Here is a 25,027-nt window from a genome sequence, read left to right on the forward strand (position 1 = left end):
CCAATTCTTGCATCTTCTCATACCTAGAGAAACACTGATATCATTAATGGTGATATCTGCTTTGGCTATTAAGGACAACTTTACAATTAAAAGTCAAAATAAAGTAGCTATGGTTCAGACATTCTGGGAAATAACTAGGTGATACTATGGGTGTAATTTCAGACTAGACCTTCTATTGCTAAACACTTGAGTTTTCTGAGTTGTGTCAGGCTTAGATGCCACCATTCTCAAACAATGTCTGTTGGAAGCTACTAACTGCAACCTTGCTTTTTATAAAACTAGGCAACTGACTCCCTGACTACAAGTCTCCCTGAAGTGCCAGGTCCAGACTGGGCTTCAGGCCTATTCTTCTAAAAAGAAATGAGATTTATTTTGTCTATTAAAATTCTGATTATCCCTCCTTCAGCTACTTCTAATTTGGTCTGTTACAACAAAACGACAGACCATGGGATTGAGATTTTAATCCTACAAGGCTCAGATCTAGGACTTGGAACTCAGGAATACTTCCACTTCAGTGTCTATTCTCCAAGCAGAGGCAATCCTATGACCCGTTTTGAAAGGAAATTAACACAGTCATAGTTGTCCAGTTCCCTAAATTAATACTGAGCAGGACCCTGTGGGGCTTTGGAGTACAGATCTGTTCTGTGTTCTCCGTTTCTTTTCTGTAGGATATAGGCTTCCTTCCGCCTCCTTGATCTTCCCTGAGTTCCAAAGAGTGGATTCAAACAATTGCTAATCAGAGAAGGGAGGGGATACAGAAACAGAGGAGAAACAATCAAGTGGTGGTACAGCCTTGAGACAGGGTCCTGGTTCCTACTTTAAAAAAAAAAAAAAAAAAAAGCATAACAGTGACTTTGAGTTCTTCTATTGAACTGGGGTCCCCACCCAGGTAGAGGATGGTAACTTCAGACTGAGCACAAGATTCTTAGAGCACAGCTCTGTTGCCTCACCACCAACCAATCAAAGTCATAAACTCTACAGACCTCACTCCAAATGTTGCCTTCTGCTTCTGGGGACCAGTGATAACCATCCTGTTAGGTCTCCTATTTGGATTCTGTCTGTTTCATCTCTGAGAGGAGCCAACAGCTTCAAACTAAATTGCTGTTATTACAAGGGTGAATGCTGTTTTCAAGCAAAATAAATACCTTGACTTAGATCAGGTAAAGAGGGACTTCTGCTCTGCTAGGCAGGCCTACACCCATGTACAGCAGGAAGAAGTTACAGAAGAAAGAGACCTCCGCCCGAATTTCCAAGAAGTGAGTATGAAGCCTCTCAGGTGGGAGTTGTTAGTGGAAGCGCTGATTGAAACCGCCCACCCTGGCCAAGCACCATAGTAACCATTTGCATGAGTTGTTTTATGACAGGAGGTCCTGCTAAGGAACACAGAACTAATAAGCCACCACCAACCAGAAGAGTTTGGAAAAGGTCAAAACGAGACACCACATGTCCGAACACCTCCCAGAATCCTTCTCTCTGGCATCCATCTTGGCCGAACAAGATGTACACCATGAGGAAGGACTCTGAGTCAGAATGATTGGCTAAAGACAACTCAGAAACTAACCCCATCAACATAAAACCCGAGACTGCAAGCCATGTGACAGAGCAGTTCTCCTGGGTTCCCTTACCCTCCTGCTCTCCACCCAGGTGCCCTTTCCCAATAAAATCTCTTGCTTTGTCAGCACATGTGTCTCCTCAAACAACTCATTTCCGACTGTTAGACAAGAGCCCAGTTTTGGGCCGTGGAAGGGGTCCCCTTCCTGTAACAACACCATGCAGCGCTGATGGTTTCAGCATTGGTTACATGTCTTCACTTCATACAAGAGCTTCTGTCGGGTTGGTGTCTCCCACAGTTACAGCTGTGATTCTGATGACACCATTCCTCCTATTGCTTCTTCAGATCCAATGATGCATCACTGTTCTTTGTTGGTTCTTTTAACAACGACCACTCTTAATCATTTATTTTCCTGGCTGTCTTCCATTAACCCTTTGGATTTACCATTTCTTTTCTGTCAAAAGTAAGAGACAGCCATAAAAAAAGAGCCAGGACATTTCTCATAATGTGCTTCAGTGTACGGCAAGTGTAATTCACCAAAACCAAATCTTCAGTGTTATGCATGGATTTCTGATAGTTTGCATTAATCAGTGGATATAATTTACCTTATCTCTAAAAATGACTTGACTCCTCTTTTTCAAAGTAAATACAAACAAAACACAAAGCAATATTTCAGAGATTCAGATGCCACTGGACAACAAACTATTCCAAATATGTTCTCTCTCAAGTGTGTGTGTGTTTAAAATTTTTACATATCTTCAGCTATGTGTAGAGGTAAGCTATTTTTATATTTTCATGCTGTAATAACATTGGGAGTATCTTTTCTTTTTGGGACGTCCCTTGTGGCTCAGCTGGTAAAAAAAAAAAAAAAAAAAAAATCCACCTGCAATGTGAGAGACCTGGTTCAATCCCGGGTTTGGGAAGATCCCCTGGATCCAGAAAAGGCTACCCCCTCCAGTATTCTGGCCTGGAGAATTCCATGGACAGTATAGTTGCAAAAAGTCTGACATGACTAAGCGACTTTCACTTTCATTGTTGTTATAATTCAGAGGCGGTTACTGGAAATCTTTGTGCATTTGTATCATATGGAACCTGATTATCATTTTGATGATTAGTTCAGTTCAGTCGCTCAGTCGTGTCTGACTCTTTGCGACCCCATGAATCACAGTACACCAGGCCTCCCTGTCCATCACCAACTCCCGGAGTTTACTCAAATTCACGTCCATCGAGTCAGTAATGCCATCCAGCCGTCTCATCCTCTGTCGTCCCCTTCTCCTCCTGCCCCCAATCCCTCCCAGCATCAGGGTCTTTTCCAATTTGCATGAGGTGGCCAAGTTTTGGAGTTTCAACTTCAGCATCTGTCTTTCCAATGAACACTCAGGACTGATCTCCTTTAGAATGGACTGGTTGGACCTCCTTGTAGTCCAAGGGACTCTCAAGGGTCTTCTCCAACACCACAGTTCAAAAGCATCAATTATTCGGCACTCAGCTTTCTTCACAGTCCAACTCTCACATCCATACATGACTACTGGAAAAACCATAGCCTTGACTAGAAGGATCTTTGTTGGCAAAAAAAAAAAAAAAGTCTCTGCTATTAAATACACTATCTAGGTTAGTCTTAACTTTCCTTCCAAGGAATAAGCGTCTTTTAATTTCAAGGCTGCAATCACCATCTACAGTGACTTTGGAGCAATCAAAAATAAAGTCTGACACTGTTTCCACTGTTTCCCCATCTATTTCCCATGAAGTGATCAGACCAGATGCCATGATCTTAGTTTTCTGAATTTTGAGCTTTAAGCCAACTTTTTCAATCTCCTCTTTCACTTTCACCAAGAAGCTCTTTAGTTCCTCTTTACATTCTCCCATAAGAGTGGTGTCATTTGCATATCTGAAGTTATTGATATTTCTCTCGGCAATCTTGATTCCACCTTGTGCTTCTTCCAGTCCAGCATTTCTCATGTTAGTTTCAGTTTCAGCAATTGTTAGTTTCAGTTCAGTTCAGTTTAGTCACTTAGTCATATCCGACTCTTTGTGACCCCGTGGACTACAGCACGCCAGACCTCCCTGCCCGTCACCAACTCCCAGAGTTTACTCAAATTCATGTCCACTGAGTTGGTGATGCCATCCAAACACCTCATCCTCTGTAATCCTCTAATCCTCCTGCCTCAATCTTTCACAGAATTAGGGGCTTTTCCAATGAGACAGTTCTTTGCATCAGGTGGTCAAAGTATTGAAGTTTAACCTTCAGCATCAGTCCTTCCAATGAATATTGAGGACTGATTTCCTTTAGGATGGACTGCTTGGATCTCCTTGCTGTCCAAGTGACTCTCAAGAGTCTTTTCCAACACCACAATTCAAAAGCTTCAATTCTTTCATGCTCAACTTTCTTTATAGTCCAACTCTCACATCCATACATGACTATTGGAAAAACCATAGCTTTGACTAGATGAAGCTTTTCTTCTAAGAAGTAAGCTTCTATTAATTTTATGGCTTCAGTCACCGTCTGCATTGACTTTGGAGCCCCCCAAAATAAATATGTCACTGTTTCCATTGCTTCCCCATCTATTTGCCATGAAATAATGGGATCAGATACCATGATCTTAGGTTTCTGAATATTGAGTTTTAAGCCAACTTTTTCACTTTCCTCTTTCACTTTCATCAAGAGGCTCTTTAATTCTTCTTCACTTTCTGCCATTAGGGTGGTGTCAACTGCATATCTGAGGTTATTGATATTCCTCCTGGCAATCTTAATTCCAGCTTGTGCTTCACCCAGTCCAGTGTTTCTCATGATGTACTCTGCCGTTAAGTTAAATAAGCAGGTTAACAATATACAGCCTTGATGTACTTCTTTTCCCATTTGGAACCAGTCTGTCATTCCATGTCCAGTTCTAACTGTTGAGTCCTAACCTGCATACAGATTTCTCAGGGGGTAGGTCAGGTGGTCTCGTGTTCACATCTCTTTCAGAATTTTTCACAGTTTATTGTGATCCACACTGTCAAAGGCTTTGACATAGTCAATAAAGCAGAAATAGATGTTTTTCTGGAACTTCTTGATTTTTTGATTATCTATTGGATGTTGGCAATTTGGTCTCTAGCTCCTCTGTCCTTTCTAAATCCAGCTTGAACATCTGGATCTTCACAGTTCACGTACTGTTGAAGTCTGGCTTGGAGAATTTTGAGCATTACTTTGCTAGTGTTTGAGATAAGTGCAATTGCACTGTAGTTTGAGCAATCTTTGGCATTCCTTTTCTTTCAGATTGGAATGAAAACTGAACTTTTCCAGTCCTGTGGCCACTGAGTTTTCCAAATTTGCTGGTATATTGAGTGTAGTACTTTCACAGCATCATCTTTTAGGATTTGAAACAGCTCAAGTGGAATTCCATCACTTCCACTAGCTTCGTTCATAGTGATGCTTCCCAAAGCCCACTTGACTTTGCATTCCAAAATGTCTGCTTCTAGGTGAGTAATCACACCATCATGATTATATGGGTTGTGAAGATCTTTATTGTATAGTTCTTCTGTGTATTCTTACCACCTCTTCTTAATATCTTCTGCTTCTGTTAAGTCCGTACCATTTCTGTCCTTTATTGTACACCCTGCTTTTATTTTTTTTTTCCTCATTATTTTCCTCTTGTTCATTAAATGACTTCCTTATGTATAACAGGAATACAACTGAGTACCTGTCATAAAATATTGATATTTCATTAGTAACCTCCTGTAATATATGTGTTACTTTTTTCTTTTGCTGTCATGATAAGTATCACAAACTGAGAGGTTTAAATAATGCAAATTCGTTGTCTCAGAGTTCTACTATCTGTGAGACTGAGATCATGGTGTCAGCAAGACCATTTTCATCCTGAAAGATGTAGGCAAATATTTGTTCCAGACCTTTCTCCTTAGCTGTGACAGCATAACTTCATCTTAACATGGATTCCTACAGTGTGTGTGCATATATTCAAGTTTCCCCTTTTTATAAGTAATATTGGATTAGGACCCCCCCCATATCATTATGATCTCATTTCAACTAACTCTATATATCTGTAATAATCCTATTCTCATATAAAGACCCATTCTGAGATACCTCAAGTTAGAAATTCAACACATACATTTTGGTGGGATATAATTTAACTCAGAGTAGCAAAATATCAATTTAAACAATTTTATTTACACAATCTGTTCATATGGAACTATGCACTAATGAAATACTATTTGTATTTTATTTGCATTTGTTAGCTTTGAATGACAATATTGTGATACCTCTTAATTTTTTATAATACAGATATTTTAATGAAAAGATAATTTAGTCTTATTTAAATATTTGATAACTGTATCTTTTTTTGAAACTAGAAATGGAGATATTAGGTTTTGGGTTGCATAAAGCACAGTTATCTGTAATTTGCCTCAAGGAGCAATTAGCTATATCAAATGAATTATTTAAATAAATGGTATATCAATTTCTACTATCTTAAGTTTTATTTTGAGACTATGAAAATATTTAATGTTTCTTAAGTCATTAAGTTACTAGAAATAAATTAATAGTTCAGCACTCTAAATAACATCCTTCTCCTTTGTAAGAGTGTCTGATATCATTCCTAATGTGCCAGATGTATCCCGTTTGGAATCTATCAAGGCTTTATTTGCCTTTGAAGAAATTCTGAGAATAAATTAAAATTCCATGATCCCTTTGATTTTCTATTATAAAACTCGTGGTGATATGAGCTTTTCTGGGAAAAAAAAATAAATAAAAAGAAAAAAGAACAACCTAGGTCACTACAGTCTTTTACTTTTTGATTCTTTATTGAGCTAGCTGAAACAATGGTAGGTTATTTACTATTGTCCTTACTGCTTTTAAACAGAGTTTAAAATAATGGTTACTTTATTGAGTTTTTAGAAAACTGAAATAGGGTTATTTAGTAAGAATTTCAGCAAAACAGATGAACAAATTAAAAAATAAACAAATAAAAAAAATAAAACAAACAAAAAAGAAAATACAGGATGAAAGGAAAGAATACAGTAGATAGATGATGATAGATAAATAAGAAAGAAAGATATGGAGAAGAAACCATTGTATGTAGGGATTAATTAGACAAAGTCATCATTTAAAAATTAAAAGCAAAAGCCAATGCTGAACTCCAGATTGGCACCATTCCTTTTCATTTTGGAAAGGGCAATATTTATTATCTTTATCATTATATGGATAGACTTTTTTACTCTCCAGGTACAGATTTACTTTCCCCCTTCACAGCAAATAGTGTTGAAAATAGTGTTCTTACAATGCTGCAGGAAGGAAATCAGTGTTTAATTCTCACATTTTATTCTAAATCCAACTAAATATTGTCCTCAAGTGCTTGTAAAAATACTGAAACCTACCTCCTTCTCTTTATTTAATTAACTCATGCCTCCCATTTTCTTATATGATTCATATATTTAAAAAAAAATACTGCTCTAAATGTGCTTTAATTTATTTTTATTCTTATATGCATTAGTTTATGCCTGAGCCTGCCGGCAAATGAACCAGTCACGGGCGCAATTGCCGAAATACCTAAGAAATAAAGACTCGGAAAGATGGGGTTGAGAGGGACGGAGTCAGCTCTCGACTGAAACCGACAACTTTATTGAGGAGTAACATGCATATATATGCTAACAGGACTCACTAAATTTAGATCAAGGACATGTATACGTGCAGAATCGCAGGCATTAGTCTTCGCTCAGGAATTTTATCTCAACTCTTTAAGACTATCAGAGCAAGGGACTGGCGTCTTAGTATGATTACAATCAGTTAAAAGATTATCATGATTACAATCAATTAAAGATTATCTAAAGATTACCTAGATGTAAACCATACACAGGAGCCTGACAATTTCGTCAGGAAAATGGGTAAAAGGTCTCTACAGCAATTTCCTTGAGGGAGGTGAGAAAGGCCAACCTGCACTTTAATAAATCAGGGGTGGTGGGACAGAGAGGGACCTCTTGATCTCTCTCAGGGCCAAGAAGGAGCCTGAGCAGTCAGGCTGGCTCCCCACAAGTTTAACTCTGTTAAAATATAAACTGAGGTATAATAAGCATTTTGAGTTTATTTGAACAAAAATTGATTTGAATCAGACAACATTTGATATAACTGGTAGAAATAAGCTCCCAAGGCTTTCATGTGCAAAATGAAATGAATTTTATAGACAAAGGAGTAGGAATAAGGAAGTTCTATTAGGAAAAAAAATAGTGATTCCAAGTTTACTTTCATTTAGAGGATGTTAGGGGTATATCTGGTAGATTATCCAACTAATGTTGACCAGGCAATTCTTGACTAACTGCTTTAAGATTCCATTTTTTCTTGGAGATCCAAAGCTACAAATAAGTTATAAATAACTATAAATAAGCTTAGTGATGCAGTTCACTCTAAGCAACTCCATTTTGGACATGTTGTCTTGTTTTTTTTTTAAATTATTCTCTTTAGATCAAACTCTCAGCCTAACTGAAAGATATAAACTAAGAAACAAAAACAAAAATATAAGCACTACTCTCAACTACTATGCTGGAGTTCTCCCAATTTTAACTGAATCATTGTGTCATTCAAAGGTTGTGATATCAGAAGATAGTTGTTTTCAGACTTTAGCCTGCCATCTTTTCGGTCAGCCAGCTTTCCAAATAAAGCCCTATTCCTTGTCTCAACACCTTGTCTCTCAGTCAGTCGGCCTGTCATGTGACAAGCAGATGGAGTCTGAACGTGGTAATAAATTTGATAAGCTAGCCACAGCTAGCCCTACTGCTTGTGGTTAGCTGGCCCTGGTCATGGAACAATGAAGCAAGGTCCTAGCAGCTTCTGGAAGCATTTGTTCTGAGGATACTTTCATTCAAGATTGCCTGACATGGCATCAGCTGCTCCAGCACTTGGCAGTTAAAGCAAGTGACCAACAAATTATGAGTCAATGGATTCAAGTTTAAAGGCAAGTCTGTGTGTTCTTTTGTGTTGTGAGTCAATAGGGACTCAATTTCATAGGGTAAGTCACTCCAGTTTGTGTAACAGGAACATATCCCTCCTTTGATTTGTGGAGAAGGGAATCATTGAACTCTACCTGGGTTGGAACTAGTTCATTGGAAGAACTAGTTTTTGTAGGGGTAGGCTATCTAGTTGGAATTAGTTTATTTGTTTTGTAGGGTAAACTTTATTTACCTGAATTGGGAACTGGTTTATCTGTAGTGTGTGTTATTTTTGTTGTGAATCTACAGACTTGATTTTGTAAGGTAAATTGCTCTGGTGTGCACCAGGAATGTATCCCCTCCTCAATTTGGGCTTTTTTTTTACGGGACAAGCCATATTTGGGGTACCTTTTGAAAATGGGAATTACTGTTGGACTCTGAGTAGGGACTGGTTCTTTCGGGAACTAATTGTTGTGGGTGTAAGCCTATCCTAGTTGGAATTAGTTCATTTGTTTTGTGGGGGAAAGTTTATTTGCCTGAGTTGGGAACTCGTTATTGTTGCATCAATGCTGGAATTTGTTTGTGCTGTTTCTAATGGAATTTGTCTACATCTTTTGTGTTCTGGAGGGATTAAGCTTATAAAAATGGAAATTACCCCCATCAATCCCAACGGAGAGCCTTGCGGAGCATAGATTAGATAAATGGGCAAAATATAGCTGCTAGCTTATGACTAGACTATTGCAAAAGGTTGTGGACCCAAAATACGTTAAGATGAGAAGAACAATGGATCCTGAATGGCTCACTCAACTAATATACAATCCCACAGTAGAAGTGCTTTGCAAAAGAGTAAGAAAGACATGAAATTCCATACATGGAAATATTTATGCTATTGCATCAGGAGGAAAGGGAGTCAGAGAACTATCACGTTATGGTGCAGATGTCTGAGAGAAAATCCAAGGAGGTATAGAGACAAAGGAATTTACAAAATGAAAACTAAATGTGTGCTCATTAGAGTTTCTAGAAAGGATTTATCAAACTTATAGGCACTACATGAATACAGACACTGAGGATTCTGAGAATATCAGGATAATAAATATGACTTTCATCAAGCAAAGCATCCTAGAGATTAAAAAAAAAATACAGAAATTAGGTGATGTATTTGAAAAGAACAATTCCTAATAAGTAGATATTGCTTCTAAAGCATTCAACAACAAGGAACAATGACAGAAGAAAGGGGATGTGAAACAAGATGCATTTTTTTTTTCTTTTCCTGGCAGCAATATTGAAAGTGAGTAATCTAAAGGAAGATAGGCTATCACTGGGGAAGGAAAAATGTGCTTACTGAAAGGATGAAGGAAATTGGAGAAGAGCTTGGTCTAAACTCAAAGAAAAATAGAAGGAAGGCAGGAGTCCTGAGTAACTTTGACAATGGTAAGCAAATTAATTGACTTTCTAATAAATATGCATGCCACAGGTGCTACAAATACTGTGGTAAATACCAACGTGGCACAGTAAACATCCCAGTTTATTCCAGTTATGGGAGTTTCTGGAGAAATGCAAAACTTTATTCTTACAGCTTCTAGAATGGCAGCCAGGGGACTTCACTCTGAAATATAGCTTTGATATGCCAGAGTGTCAAATCTCCCTTTGTGGTTAAGATCTCCTTTGCAACTAAATGTTCAAGCAATCTTTTTGTCAGAATAGCTTGACATCAGGGTTCCATGGGGACCTTTCTATCTTGTCCATTTGGGCACATGGCCCCAGGTGGGGAGTTTTCAGCCCCATTTGGGGTGGGGGGGGCACTGTGGCTCTAATTTGGGATCCTTTCCCTGTGAATGGAAACACCATGTATAAGGTGCTTTGGAAAAAAGTCAGGTCTAGTGGGACTGGGAAGTCACATTGGGCAGTTTTGCCATTTGACTTTGAATGTAACATTCTGGATGGTGAGGTTTTGGTTTGATTTGATTATTTTATTTGAGCATACAGACATCTAATACTAACTGTTCAAGCTAAAAAAAAAAAAAAAAAAAAAAGGAAACTCTTCCTCTAAGATTTCATCCCCACCTAGGAGCCCCTTGGGAAATTTGAAATGACTGGCTGAAATTTAGGGAAGATCCTCAAAAGTGTTCATAAGTAATTACCAAAAGGGAGGCCATGGATCTGGCTAAACTAGTCAGAGCTGATATTCAGAGCTTAATGTGAATTTTGGAAGAAACCTTCTCCCCTAAGCATCCAATGCCCACCAATCCTTTTACCATTTCCAAAAGCTTCCCTGTTTATCTTGACATCTATAAGTATTAAAAGAAGGGGAAGCAAAGTCATCCTAGGAAAAATTGCCAGTGACTTTGAGTTGCAAATGTTCTACCTGATCTTCTAAGGAACCTTTATCTCCACCATCTTTTAAAATACAAATTTTGAAAAGGAGGGTAAAATAATTTAGAACTTAACTTGTTTCCCATATACATTAGTAAAAAGGGCTTAACCTTTTAGACAAGTGAGCTTGATTTATTCCATCTGCTAGAAACCCAACTTTAATCCAATAAACTAATGTGTTTTTACATTACTGTACCTGTTCCAAAAGCTAAGGTCATGACATCCAGTCCCATCACTTGATGACAAATAGATGGGGAGACAGTGGGAACAGTGACAGACTTTATTTTCATGGGCACCAAAATCACTGCAGATGGTGACTGCAGCCATGGAATTAAAAGACACCTGCTCCCTGGAAGAAAAGCTATAACAAACCTAGACAGTGTATTAAAAAGCAGAGACATTACTTTGCCAACAAATATCTGTATAGTCAAAGCTATGGTTTTTCTAGTAAGCATGTATGGATGAGAGAGTTGGGCCATAAAGAAAGCTGAACACTGAAGAATCAATGCTTTTAAACTTTCAAAATTTTCAAGACTCTTGAGAGTCCCTTGGACTGCAAGGATACCAAATCAGTCAACCCTAAAGGAAATTAACCTTGACGATTTATTGAAAGGACTGGTGCTGAAGCTGAAGGTCCATTACTTTGGCCACGTGATGTGAAGGGCTGACTAAATGGAAAAGGCGTAGATGCTGGGAAAGATTGAATGCAGGAGGAGAAGGGGTGACAGAGGATGAGATGGTTGGATGGCATCACCAACTTAATGGACATGAGTTTGAGCAAACTCTGGGAGATGGAGAAGGACAGCAAAACCTGGCATACTGCGGTTCATGGAGTTTCACAGTCAGACATGACTGAGCAACTAACTGAACAGCAGCAACCAGTTTCTAGGGCTGGAATCTTGGAATGGGAACTGAGGCCTTTCTGTTTGTTTGTGTATTTATTTATTTATTTTTTTTGTCCCTGGATAACATTGCCAAACATTTGACTTGTAAAAGACCTTTATATTAATTGGCATAAAGAAAAGTAAACTGGAGAAGCTTGGCTTACTGCAGTCCATGGGGGTCCCAAAGAATCAGACATGACTGAGGGACTGAACGACAACAAAAAAAGTAAGTGCTTACAAACAAAACAATTATAAATAAAAGAGAAATTAAGCTAAAATATGTTCCAGGTTCATGTGAACTGCAAAATACTTAATATTAAATAGCTGGTATTACTGTTTATTTGTTGTTACAAATTTGACAGCAAAGGAAATAACTTGATGTGAATAAAATAAAGGAAAAAAATGCAAATTAGATAAGAGCTTTCTGTAAACTTTTAGAAATAATCATATTTTAAGATCTCTCCAGGTAGTCTACAACTTGAAATGTAAAAATTGTGCTAAAGTAAGTTTAGCACAGGATTGTCAGCATCAGTCAGGATTGACTGAGCTTAAAATAAGTAATTGAGTGAATGAACTTAGAAGTTTGTTCATGCAAAACTTAAAGTTGGCTTTACTTTCTCTTACAAAGATGGTTTTCTTAAGATGCCTTTGATAACAGATTTTAAGGTTATTTACCCTTTAAGTGACCTGTTCAACATTTGCCTTTGAAAATCTTTTTTTTTTTTTCCTTTGAAATCTTTTATTTTCACTTTGGTTAAGTGTATAACTATGATTTCATAGTGACCTATGATTTGATGTTCTTTTGACAAAACTTCCCAAATCAAATTGTAATAAAATTTATTTGACCTTTATTTAACTAACTTGACGATGCTTCAAAGGGCCCTTGAAACACTCCGAGTTAAGTGAGTTCAGTCATTCAGTCATGTCCAACTCTGCGACCCCATGGAATGCAGCACATCAGGCTTCCCTGTCCATCACCGACTACTGGAGCTTGCTCAAATTCACGCCCATCAAATTGGTGATGCCATCCAACCATCTCATTCTCTGTCACCCACTTCTCCTCCTGCCTTCTATCTTTCCCAACACAGAGTCTTTCAAATGAGTCAGTTCTTCACATCAGGTGGCCAAACTATTGGAGTTGCAGCTTCAGCATCAGCCCTTCAAATGAATATTCAGGGCTAATTTTCTTTAGGATGGACTGGTTGGATCTCCTTGCAGTCCAAGGGACTCTCAAGAGTCTTCTCCAACACCACAGTTCAAAAGCATCGATTCTTCAGAGCTCAGCTTTCTTCATAGTCCAGGTCTCACATCCATACATGATTACTGGAAAAACCATAGCTTTGATTAGATGAACCTTTGTTGGTGAAGTAATGTCTCTGCTTTAGACACACCCCAAAGAGGCATATTAAACTAACTAGGTTCATTTGGCATGTTAAATTATATGTGAAGTTTTATTGAATGAATAATAATACTTCTTGCTTTATATTATATGGTAAAGAAAAGATATTCTAGAGATTATATGGGATTTTGATGTGTCCTGATAAAATATTATTGGCCATAATTGTATTAATAGTTATTATCTGAAACTCTTGTGTATCAAAGCAGTAACTGGGCTGCTTTGTTAATTGCATTGCAACCAGATTTAAGCATGTTTTGTTAAATCTTTCATCATTTGCAAAAATGTCTCCCCTTGAAGAAGGCATTAATCATTGTTTTAATCTGTTCTTTGTTTTCAAATTATTTGTGGTTTGTGCCTCTCTTCTGCACAATGTTTTTGTCAATGTCACTAGCTGCATTACTTGTATCTTTTCTAATTTATAAGATTGTTGTCTCTTTCAATACCTAATGTGTAACCAGGCCTTCAACAAAACTTATATGCCTAAAAATATTAAATAATTCTAATGGTGTAATACTAGGTATAGAAAGAAGCAACAAGGGAAAAATGTCTCTTGAATCATAATTACAAACAAGATTCAGAGAATCTTTAATTATTGATAGGGATCTAATCCAAACTTCGGCACCTGTAATGGAATATCAAGAATTTTCTTCTAAACCGGGATGGGCCTCCCAGCACCATGGGGCAAAGTTTAATCATGAAATGCCCCCCAAATATTGCTCAAATTCCTGACCACCAGTGGGGAATCTGAGAAATCACATATTTCCTGCCATACAGCCATCAGCGATTGCAGCCCTTCGACATGAGGCTTCAACAGTCTGTGAAACATGAACTTCCAGATGTACCAGCTAGACTTAGAAAAGACAGAGGAACCAAAGGTCAAATTGTCAATATTCGCTGAATCATAGAAAGAGCAAGGAAATTCTAGAAAAGCATCTACTTCGGCTTCATTGACTATGCTAAAGCCTTTGACTGTGTGGATCACACTATACTGTGGAAAATTCTTAAAGAAACATGAATACCAGACCATCTTAGCTGCCTCTTGACAAACCTATATGCAGGTCAAAAAGCAGCAGTTAGAACTGGAACATAGAATATCAACTGGTTCAAATTTGGAAAGGATTGCATCAAAGCTTTATAATGTAACCCTGCTTGTTTAACATATGCAGATTGCATCATGCAAAATGTTAGGTTGGATGAAGCTGAATCAAGATTGCTGGAAGAAATATCAATAACCTCAGATATGCAGATGACCCCACCCTTATGGCAGAAAGCAAAGAAGTAAAGAGCCTCTTGATGAAATTGGAAGTGGACAGTGAAAATGTTGGCTTAAAATTCAGCATTCAAAAAATGACAATCATGGCATCTGGTCCCATCACTTTATGGTGCATAAATGGGGAAACAATAGAAACAGTGATAGACTTTATTTTCTTGGGCATCATTATCACTGCGGGTGGTGACTGCAACCATGAAATTAAGATGCTTGTTCCTTGGAAGGAAAGATATGACACACTAGAGAGTGTATTAAAAATCAAAGACATTACTTTGCTGATAAAGGTCTGTCTAGTCAAAGCTATGTTGTTGTTGTTGTTGTTGTTTTCATTCTCCATGTATGGATATGAGAGTTGGACCATAAAGAAGGCTGAACTCCAAAGAATTAATGTTTTCAAACTGTGGTGCTGGGGAAGACTCTTGGAAGTCCCTTGGACCACAAGGAGATGAAATCAGTCTATCCTAAAGGAAATCAGTCCTCAATATTCATTGGAGAGGTTTATGCTGAAGCTGAATCTTCAATACTTTGACCACCTGATGCAAAAAGTCGACTCATTGGAAAAGACACTGATCCTGGGAAAGATTGAGGGCAGGAGAAGAAGGGGACAGTAGAGAATGAGATGACTGTGTGGCATCACTGACTCAATGGACATGAGTTTGGGCCAAGTCCAGGAGACAGTGAAGGGCAGGGAAGTCTGGCATGCTGCAGTACATGGGGCTGTGAAGAGTTGCAAAAGGCTGAGTGCTTGAACATCATTACCATCATGAGCTGCTGAGCCCTGAGGAAACTTAAGAAGCTAAATAGCTGCCCTCATGCATCCGTGGGACTGCAGCCACTCTGTACGGTGACTCCTGAGGATGAAACAAGATTACAGGCCCCAGATAGATGAGGTACATGTCAAGGAAATAATACTAACAAGCCTTGACTCTTGCATCTTCCCATACCTAGAAAAGCAGTGAAATCCTTAAGCTGCATCCTGGGTTTAAAGTTAAATATTTCTAAGTCTACAGGTAAAGTAGACACTTTCTCAAGAGGAGCAAAGGAAGAAAAATCTCAGTATTGGGAACATTGGAACCACAGTAAACACTCTTGGAAAGATCCATCTGATGAAGCAGGTAGAATGGTCATAACTCACTTTCCCCACAAGATTATGGAATGGATATTGGCAGTGGGGAGTTGTTGCAGGGAAGAGCCAATTCTGACTCCATGGATCTGTTTTTTTTTTTTTTTTTTTTTCTTTTTTCCCATTGTGTTTGCTTTGTTCATACATAATGACCTGCCTTGGGATTCTTCTCCTCTGCCTGAAAAGATTAGCATACTCCTTTCCTAGTTATCTGCCTTAGGGAACCCTGCTCCTCTGCTTGAGAAGATTAACATATCCCCTTCCAGAGGTTGGCCATTACAGGAAATATTTGCAAGATAATGTTTTTACTTCCTCAATTCCTCACCCTCTCTGTCCAACAAGAGAACTTGGCATTCAGACCCCAACAAAACTTATTTTGAGATGTTTATCTGCCTTCTTCTCAATCAGCTGGCTATCCAAATAAAGTCTTATTCCTTGCCTCCAAAAAGAAAAAAAAAAAAAAAAAAAAAACCTTGTAATGCAAGGTTCACTTTCTTTAAGCTGATCTTCCTCTTCATTTCTTTTCTGAGATTCTATTTTTAGGGACATTATTTGTTGGTGAGTAGAGACTGCAAACATGCATTTAATGCCATATAGATTATATAAAGCATACCACTATGCTTATGGATGATTATGTATAATCAGGATAATCTCAATGTCTGGAATGTATTTCAGAGCCATGGTCTTGTTGACTAATGTGTGTGTGTGTGTGTGTGTGTGTGTGCACATACATATATACATATATACATATATATACACAACTGGAGAGTTTCAAGTTGATTTATTTGGGGACAAAATGAGGACTGCAGCACAAGAGGCAGTACCTCAGATAGCTCTGAGAGACTGTTCCAAAGCAACAGTGGGGGAAGGTCAATATAGAAGGTTTTGGTGAAGGAGGAGTTCAATACCATTAAACATTCATTTTACAAAAGGTTTTTTGTTAGTCATGAGGATCTGACGTCACCATGAAGGATTTAATACTTTTCTAGATATGAGGAAATGCAAGGATTAAGATAATAAAATCTGTTCCTAAAAACACCCCATTCTCTAAAGACCTGTCCCACCCGATTCCCTGGAGCACAGAGTGCCTCATCCCACACTGAACTCCCTCAGTGGTTGCTGAAGTTCAACAGCTATAGCAGCATCCTGTTTAATCTTCATAGAGGCAGATGGCAAATGCCTTTGTTGTTCAGTCGTTGGCAATGCTCTTGGTAAGTGCCAATCTGTAGTTGACAGTCTCCAAGATCCAAACCAAACAGAATCAAATATGTCAGAAAAAGAGTCCATTGAAAGAGTCACTTTCTTAAGCCAACTGTCCTATGTAGTTAAGTCTCAGCTCCATAAGAAGTGTCAATCTAAGTGTAGCAAGCGATTTTGGCCATAGCATACACCTCTTCTTGTTCACCTAAAAGATAATCAAGAGCTATCTTATTATCAAAGACAACTTTGGACAGAGAGTCTAAGGATTATTGTTGGGCAAGTGTTTCTTCAGTAGCAAATTCTGAAATACTTTCAATAGTTGAGGAGAGGTTTCAGATTATAGCTTCATTTGCACTTACTACTAGCTAGGGGGTAGGGATATGCCAAAAGAAGTGAATTTTGAATAACAAATGCCTTTTGGTAATTCCTGTTTGAGCCTATGGCTCAGAACTGGAAAGATAATAGCCATAGAGGTCAGTAAAATTTAAATTCTGTAGATTGCTCAGGCAGCTTTATTCTTGTTACATGTGACTCATGTCCTTTTCTTTGTCCAGATGCAACTTTCTTTGGGTTTGGAGTTATTAACCAGAAATAGGAAAATGGATCCCTAAGGTTGGGGAGCCAGATGATAGATGGTTGAGTTTATTTTATAATAACTGAAGCATTAGATATTAAGGAGATGTTTATGATGGGCAGAACTGCATGATTAACAGCATCATGGCAAATCCAACCATTATCTGGAGGTTTGGAAATAATAGCTTTGCACTGGCCTGAGACAAGTGGCAGAACAGAGCAAAACAAAACAAAACAAAAATATTAATAAATATCTTCATAACATAAGAATTAGTAAAAGTATAATGAATGGAAAGGAGGAATGGAAATAAATGTCAATTTGATATCTTGTAAGATAGTGCTCTATTTTAATGTCAACTACATCTTTTACTAGGAGATTTGATTTTGATGACTCTAGGATTTGCACAGGATCTGCTGTTTTGTAGAACCTTCTTCAGTTGTGAAATATTCACTCAGGTTTCAATACCTTGTAATTTGGCAGCCATGTGAGTACTCAAGAGTACTTAATAGAGTCCTTTTCATGAATTAGACTTTTGGAAATGAATCAGAGGGGGAAAAAAAGAAAAAAAAAAACTGTCTATAAATGACAAAAAACTTAAAAATGCCCATTGTTAGAGATATGTTGAGAGTTAACTATAAAGAAATTGACAGGGACATTTGGTTGTTTCTGTGACATATAATATTTTAAGATGAAAACTAGAATTACAACTCATAATAAATATGACTGAGATACCAGTACCTAGAAGAAATTTTAGAAATTTCATGTGACTTCTACAATACTTATATTAATAATATGTATCTACACATGTATTTAAGTATATTGCCAAGTATTTGACAATACTCATATGTAATTCAATATGTCAAATAAATCTAATTAGTTTAATATCACTATTGTACAAAGTGAGACAAATATCCTTTCAAATTTTCCAAGGTCCCTCTGGGAAATCTCAAAGTCATTTTAAGGTCAAGAAGATACCATTTAGATTTTGATTTCAGGAAGTTATCACAACATCAAAAGTTTTAAATATTTGATAACAGATCATTATGAAATAATACTGAAGTATTTGTGTAACTAAAGTGACAACAGAAAACGTTACTGGTAAATATGGATGTTATGTAGTTATAAAGAAAACTTAGTTGTTTAAATATTGAGAAGACCTGGTTTTCTATAGTATTCAAAGGCCTAATAAAGACAATATAAAGCACAGTAAATTATTTTGCTATGGCATGAAATCTTTGCTGTCCAGGAATCCTAGATACAAAGTAGAGAAAACCTTTGTTTATAATTTCTTATTAAAAGTAGTCTAAAAATTTTTAAACTTTGTCTTTTTAACAGAGAGAAAGAGAATTTTGAATTTTTCACCAGTGTACAGTTGATTTTAAAACATTAAAAAAAACACAAAAAAACCCTGAAATAAAGCCATTCCAATCTCAACCAGATTGAGCACAAATAAAATTCCTTTCCCAAGTTTTCATTTTTACAAAGTTAGAGTTTTGTTTTTGTTTTTTTTTTTTTAATATCAATTCAGATTTTTTTTCCCCATGCTTGATTCTCTTTCTCATTCTGGATCAATCATTTTACTTTCCTTACCTACTTTTCATACACAGTGAGAGAGTTGCCTTTCACTCTTATTATGTCCAAGAAGTTTTAATTACTTATACTGAATAGAATTCTTAACACTTATGATCCTTTATTCTTAGTGGAAATTACGAAGGAAGCAATTGTGGATTGACCATTATATCAACATTCTGTGGACTGGCAAAATTATAAACACATTTCATAGTTTTTGCAAGTGTAAACTTATTTTTAATAAACTTTTCAATGTGACACTGAGGCACATGTTTTCTAATATGCCCAAAACTCTTTGTTCCTTTGTAATTAAAAAAAAAAGTGATTAAACTTGTGTTCAATAATTCATATTTTAGTACTTTATCTTAATTGAAAATGATCTAGGTATTCAATGAATATGTACCTTTTAACTTAGTATAGCCTTGACATTTCATATTACTAAAAAGATTTTGGAAACTATGTTTAATTAAATATACCATAAACATAATTGTTTTTGTAAAGTTTATAAAATTTGATCATGTATCTGTTAAATTTACTTGTTAACAATCATCTTTGGATTACTCATGAGAAGTGAAACAGACATTAGACAATTGACTATAATCTTTAGTTATCTTTCTTGCTGATAAACTCTGCAATAGATAAAATATGAGCTTATATGACTTAAAACTTGGTAGATTAACATTTGCATATATACAGTACATTTTATATTAATATTTAAATATACACTTGTTTTAAATAACCAACAGACTTAAACTAGCTTTATTTACTGGAGATTATCTTCATTTCAGTTCAGTCGCTCAGTCCTGTCCAACTCTTGGCGACTCCATGGACTGCAGCACGCCAGGCCTCGCTACTCATCACTAACTCCCTGAGTTTACTCAAACTCATGCCCACTGAGTCTGTGATGCCATCCAGCCATCTCATCCTCTGTAGTCCCCTTCTCCTCCAACTTTCAGTCTTTCCCCGCATCAGGGTCTTTCAAATGAGTCGGTTCTTAATATCAGGTGATTACAGTATTGGGAGTTTCAGCTTCAGCATTACTCCCTCCAGTGAATATTCAGAACTGATTTCCTTTAGGATGGACTGGTTGAATTTCTTTGCAGTCTCAGGGACTCTTAAGAGTCTTCTCCAACAACACAGTTCAAAGCATCAATTATTTGGTGCTCAGCTTTCTTTATACTCCAATCTCATGTTCATACGTGACTACTGGAAAGACCATAGATTTGGCAAAACAGACTTTTGCTGGTAAAGTAATGTCTCTGCTTTTTAATATGCTGTCTTGGTGGTTTTAAAGCTTCGTTCCAAGGAGTAAGTGTCTTTTAATATCATGGCTGCAATCACCATCTGCAGTGATTTTGGAGCCCAAAAAAATAAAGTCTGTCACTGTTTTCATTGTTTCCCAATCTATTTGCCATGAAGTGATGCGACCAGAAGCCATGATCTTAGTTTTCTGAATGTTGAGTTTTAAGACAAACTTTTCACTCTCCTCTTTCACTTTCATCAAGATGCTCTTTAGTTCTTCTTCAGTTTCTGCCATAAGAGTGATGTCATCTGCATATCTGAGATTATTGACATTTCTACTGGCAATCTTGATTTCAGCTTGTGCTTCATCCACCCCAGCGTTTCTCATGATGTACTCTGCATAGAAGTTAAATAAGTACGGTGACAATACAGAGCCATGACGTGCTCCTTTCCCTATTTGGAAACAGTCTGTTGTTCCATTTCCAGTTCTAACTGTTCTTTCCTGACCTGCATACAGGTTTCTCAAGAGGCAGGTCAGGTGGTCTGGTATTCCCATCTCTTTAAGAATTTTCCACAGTTTATTGTGATCCACACAGTCAGAGGCTTTGGCATAGTTAATAAAGCAGAAGTAGATGTTTTTCAGGAGCTCTCTTGTTTTCTTGATGATCCAAAAGATATTGGCACTTTGATCTCTGGTCCCTCTGCCTTTCCAAATCCAGACTGAACATCTGGAAGTTCAAGGTTCACTTGAAGCCTGACTTGGAGGATTTTAAACATTACTTTACTAGCATGTGAGATGAGTGAAATGTGTGGTAGTCTGAGCATTTTTTTGACATTGCCTTTCTTTGGGATTAGAAAGAAAACTGACCTTTTCCAATCCTGTGGCCACTGCTGAGTTTTCCAAATTGGCTGGCATATTGAGTACAGCACTTTCACTGCATCATCCTATAGGATTTCAAATAGCTTAAGCGGAATTCCATGACCTCCACTAGCTTTGTTCATAGTGATGCTTCCTAAGGCCCACTTGACTTCACACTCCAGGATGTTTGGCTCTAGGTGAATGATCACACGATTGTGGTTTTCTGTGTCATGAAGATCTTTTCTGTATATTTCTTCTGTGTATCCTTGTTACCTCTTCTTAATATCTTCTGCTTCTGTTAGGTCCATACCATTTCTGTCCTTTACTGTGCCCATCTTTGCATGAAATATTACCATGGTATCTCTTATTTTCTTGAGGCGATCTCTAGTTTTTCCCATTCTATTGTTTTCCTCTATTTTTTTGCATTGATCACTAAGAAAGGTTTTCTTTTCTCTCCTTGCTATTCTTTGGAAGTCTGCATTCAATTGGGTATATCTTTCCTTTTCTCCTTTGTTTTCATTTCTCTTCTTTTCAAAGATATTTGTAAAACCTCCTCAGACCGCCATTTTGCTTTTTTGCATTTCCTTTTCTTGGGGATGGTCTTGATTCCTGTCTCCTGTACAATGTCACAAACCTCCCTCCATAGTTCATCAGGCATTCTGACTATAAGATCTCATCTCTTAAATCTATTTCTCACTTTCACTGTATAGTCATAAGGGATTTGATTTAGATCATACCTGAATGGTCTAGTGGTTTTCTCCACTTTCTTCAATCTAAGTCTTAATTTGACAATAATGAGTTCATGATCTGAGCCATAGTCAGTTCCCGGTCTTGTTTTTGCTGACTGTATAGAGCTCTTCCATCTTTGGCTGCAGAGAATATAATCAATCTGAGCCAGACTAATCTCACTGGAATCGTGTTATGAAAATGGAATCTTTCAGAAGTTAGCATTAACAGAGTTATATACATTAAATGTATGAAGCAAAAAACTTGCTATCATATTTTCCTTTTCTCTTCAAATAGGCTCTTAGTCCCTTTAAGCACTGAGCAAAACGTGGAGGCTGCAACCTAAATTTTTTATATATTCAAACACAAATGAACAAGCCTGTTTCCTTGCTTTCGTACATCTTTTTATCACAAATTATTATCTGTACATAGAGAAATTTCTGCTTTAGGGAGATGATTCATATCTTTTCAACTTTGTGATAGATGCTGCTAACCCTAACCCAACCTTCTCTCTGCTATGCCTAGCCCTAAATATGTCTTTGACTTCTCCCAAATACTTAGCCTCCTTATTTAACTTTTATGAATAGTACATCATGTGAAATGCCAGGCAGGATGAAGCACAAGCTGGAATCAAGTGTGCCAGGAGAAATATCAATAACCTCAAATACATAATAACACCACCCTTATGGCAGAAAATGAAGGAGAACTAAAGAGCCTCTTGATGAAAGTGATAGAGGACAGTGAAAAAGTTGGCTTAAAGCTCCACATTCAGAAAACTAAGATCATGTCATCTGGTCCCATCACTTCATGGCAAATACATGGGGAAACAAAGGAAATGGTGAGGGACTTAATTTGGGGAGCTCCAAAATCACTGCAGATGGTGACTCACACTTGCTCCTTGGAAGAAAAGCTATGACCAACCTAGACAGCGTATTAAAAAGCAGAGACTTTACCACCAAAGGTCCGTCTAGTCAAAGCTATGGTTTTTCCAGCAGTCATGTATGGATGTGAGAGCTGGTCTGTGAAGAAAGCTGAGTCCCAAATAATTGATGCTTTTGAACTGCGGTGTTGGAGACGACTCTTGAGACTCCCTTGGACTGCAAGGAAATCCAAGAAGTCAATCCTAAAGGAAATCAATCCTGAATATTCAGTGGAAGGACTGTTGCTAAGCTGAAACTCTAATACTTTGGTCCACCTGATGCGAATAACTGACTCATTTGAAAAGACCCCGATGCTGGGAAAGATTGAAGATGGGAGGAGAAGGGGATGACAGACGATGAGATGGCTGGATGGCATCACTGTCTCAATCGACATAAATTTGGGTAGGCTCCAGGAGTTGGTGATGGACAGGGAAGCCTGGCGTTCTGCAGTCCACGGGGCTGCAAAGAGGCAGACATGACTGAGGGACTGAACTGAACAGAAATACACAAAAAGAAGCAGAATAGAACTCACCGGAAAGTTTAAGACTTTGGCCCACCCCTTCAACCACATGATCCTCCATCCTAACAAACAGAGAGGGGTCCCAGGACTCTAGGGAATTTGATTCACTTTTCTATGTGTTTTTCAAAGGTGAATTGCAGTACTTATACACTGTTTGCATTTTACTTCCCTTATTGCTTCTCAATTTCCAAATACCCATTCTGTTACTAATAACAGTATATAGATGGGGGCAACAGAGGATGATATGGTTAGATAAGCATCCTGCCTCAATAAACATGATTTTGAGCAAACTTCAGGAGACAGTGGAGGACAAAAGAGCATGGTAGGTGAGAATACATCAAGCCACAAAGAGTTGGATACAACTTAGTGACTGAACAACAACAAAATGAGTGGCAATGGCAGAGCCTTGTGGATGAGAATGAAGTATACAGGGTCAAAGGCCAACTAATTTCCTGCTCTAGCCTTCATTAGCCGTGTAACACTGAGGATATTAATTTACTTCTCTAAGCTTCAGGTTTATCATATAGAAAATAATGAGAAGCAATTAGAATCACACCATAGAATTTATGTGAGCATTAAACATGATAATGCACATAAAATACTTACCACAGTGCATGGAAATAGTAAATTCTCAACAAAAGGTAACTATTGTAAGTCCCAGCTTGGTATATCAGTAGATAAACATTTCTGGACTTGAGCCCTATCCACACTATTTTCTTCACTTTTCCCGTCTGTTAAATTAGAATGATAAAGTTGACAAATTAAGATTTTTAGGTGAAATATTTAGTCTGACACTCAAAATATCAGAATTCATAAGGTTAGGGATGGAAAAGATAAGACATCCTTAAATATTTTTCTTTGACCATACTTAATAAATTCAACTTACATTATCCTTTCAAATATATAAGCAATTTCATTTTTTTCATAACTCTGGAATTGAAGTCCTACTAGTAACCTTGTTTCTTAATGTTTAATGCCTAAATCTGCAAGTTATTGTTTGGATTACAAAAGAGCTGAGACTTACTACTTGGGCCCCAGTCATAGAAAAATAATAAGAGACTTTCAGTGGGGAAAGAGGTAGTTGAGGAAACCTGTGTATATTCTTTTCTCAATTCAGTTGACTTTGTAATTAATTTCAAAATCAATTTTCAATTAGTGGTTGTTTGGCATTTTATATTAGTTGTTAAAATTATGAGAAAAGGTAGAAAGAAAAGCACATGACTTAGAAATTGCTTTTGGCTACATCAAAGGCCTTCTTCCCAGGTGACCCAGTTGGCGAAGAATTCGCCTGCAATGCAGAAAAGCCAAGTTCAATCCCTGGGTGGGGAAGATCCCCTACAGATATAAATGACAACCCACTCCAATATTTTTGCCTGGGAAATTCCATGGAGAGAGAGCCTGGGGGGCTATAGTCCATGGGGTGGCAAAGATTCAGACACAACTTTGTGACTAAATCATACCAAAGATACATTGAAAGCTAAAAGTTGGACACTGTGACTGCTAAAATGATACAATGCTTTGAAGAAACACCAAGGATTGGGATAGATTCACCTGCAGGTAGCATGATATCAGCTGATAAGCCCTGATAGTTACTAATTCCTTCCTTGTGTTTATTTTCTCCCATTCCTCAGCATTTCAGTTCATAACATTGTCTCTTGCTTTTATCCTAAAATTCTTGAGGGGGGGTGGAAGGAGAAGGTATTTTAAAAAGACTCCTAGGTTTTCAAGATATAGTAAGATATATTTGTCTTTAAAAACATCCTTCACACTTTCAGCCATTTTATCACAAAATGCTTGTTCCAACACATGCCTCTAAAGCAGAATAAAGATCCACCTCTCTTTCAGAAGAAGAGCTACCATGTCTGCATATTCAGGCACCATGTTGGTTTTAATCTTAGCAA

At 37.4% G+C, this 25,027-nt stretch overlaps 1 pseudogene; it reads left to right on the plus strand.

Annotated features, from left to right (window-relative positions):
* The first annotated feature begins 1,200 nt into the window (after positions 1–1,200).
* The window catches only part of LOC110145321 (phosphatidylinositol transfer protein alpha isoform pseudogene), a 42,180-nt pseudogene continuing 18,353 nt past the window's right edge, over positions 1,201–25,027 (plus strand).

Source organism: Odocoileus virginianus, chromosome 17 (genome assembly GCF_023699985.2).
Source record: "Odocoileus virginianus isolate 20LAN1187 ecotype Illinois chromosome 17, Ovbor_1.2, whole genome shotgun sequence".
Classification (NCBI taxonomy): domain Eukaryota; kingdom Metazoa; phylum Chordata; class Mammalia; order Artiodactyla; family Cervidae; genus Odocoileus; species Odocoileus virginianus.